The sequence below is a fragment of the Rhagoletis pomonella genome, unplaced genomic scaffold (assembly GCF_013731165.1).
Source record: "Rhagoletis pomonella isolate Grant_MI unplaced genomic scaffold, Rhpom_1.0 Rhpom_scaffold_00001, whole genome shotgun sequence".
In the NCBI taxonomy this organism is placed as follows: Eukaryota; Metazoa; Arthropoda; class Insecta; order Diptera; family Tephritidae; genus Rhagoletis; species Rhagoletis pomonella.
This window is the reverse complement of record NW_023458555.1, coordinates 36,377,106-36,378,663: the sequence shown is the minus strand read 5'-3', so window position 1 is coordinate 36,378,663 and position 1,558 is coordinate 36,377,106. Positions and strand designations below refer to the sequence as shown.

General features: G+C 34.0%; 1 protein-coding gene across 5 annotated transcripts in view; it reads right to left on the bottom strand.

Annotated features, from left to right (window-relative positions):
• LOC118743586 (maternal protein pumilio-like) overlaps positions 1-1,558 on the bottom strand; it is a 549,911-nt gene that overhangs the window by 49,623 nt on the left and 498,730 nt on the right. The window lies entirely within an intron of this gene.

Below are 1,558 nucleotides of genomic sequence, written 5' to 3'. Positions count from 1 at the left end.
GATCGTCTCATCTATGCTGTTTGTACAAAAACAAAAATGAAATCATACAATTTTGCAAATGCAACTCGTGTTTCTGTTGGGCCTCTTCATCTATAAATGCGCGCGCTTGCCCACAGGTCATACCGGCATTTTTCGATCAGAGCGGCTCGCTCGTAATGGGACCACGTACTGGTACACCAATGCGCCTTGTTAGTCCGGCACCAGTGTTGGTGCCACCAGGAGCGGCACGTGCCGGCCCACCGCCGCCACAGGGCCCACCACAATTATATCCGCCACAGCCGCAGACGGCTCAACAGAATTTGTACTCACAGCAGAATGGTTCAAGCGTTGGAGGTAAGCAAAACTAAAAAGAAACGATTTGTATATAAGCTAGTCATTTACTTAAATTGATATGGTAAGCAAACAAATTTTCATATATATATTTTTTTTCATTTGTATATTTCTATATCTGTGTGTGTACATATTTGTATATTGTCGATCTCAATGCCAATTTGACGACGATTAAATGTAATATATATAATGCATATAACTAACATCAATATATTTTTAACTTACACTAAGCTTAATATTAGTAAACATATATATACATACAATGAATTATGTACCCATCTTTCTCCGCGGCCCAACTTCCAGCAGCCAAGGTTGGTCTGCAATTCTCACTTCGGTTAAGAAAATTTCCATAATATATGGCACTGATAAATTACCGACTTATAGTTCGCGATCTGCCTTCACTCGTATGGATATCATCGCAAAGTAACCTTGATGGTATTTCGTGGCAGGGATACCAAATTTGTAGACTTCTCAAATTCTGAAGTAGGGCGTTGTTGAAAAGTTTTCTGAGGTAGGGCGTTTTCGCACTGAAATAGCACCTAAAACTGCTACCGCTTAGACTTTGTTGTTGTTTTCCATTTTCCTATAGTAAATCTAATTAATTAATCCTCTACTGTTATGGAGGAGATGAATAAAAAAGTTTTAACTGTAAAAAAACATGTTGTTTACGTATTAATAAACCTATATCGAAAGAAAAATCTACTCCAAGTCATTTATTTTAAGTTTTTATATTGCGAAGAAATATTTGGAAAATTGTATGAAAACAATAGAAAACAATTGAGTAGCAGTAAACCAATTATTGATTGGCAAAGGATTGAAGACGATGTGTGAATTTAGAGAGAATTTTTTGTATTACAAGACGCACACAAAAGTGAGGTTATATTCAAAATGTCATATAACCATAGGCAAAAAAATAACGTTCCGTTATTCTTAGTTAACTTCTCAATGCATTTAATTAGTAGAAAAACATTGCCAAAGTAGTGACACCATATTTGGGTTCATATGCGTCAAAGGGTTAAATAATAAAATAATTAATAGTGAAAATTTTTCAATATGTGGGTGGCATATAATTGTGATATCTATATTAGACACTATTAAGTTTTACGATTCAGAAATTGTTAAGTGATCTTTTTTTCAAAGAAAATTAAAAATAAAAATAAATTTCCGTGATAAATTTAAGTTTATTTATTTAGTGGATGTATTTTATAATTTTTCCGAAAACTGAAAA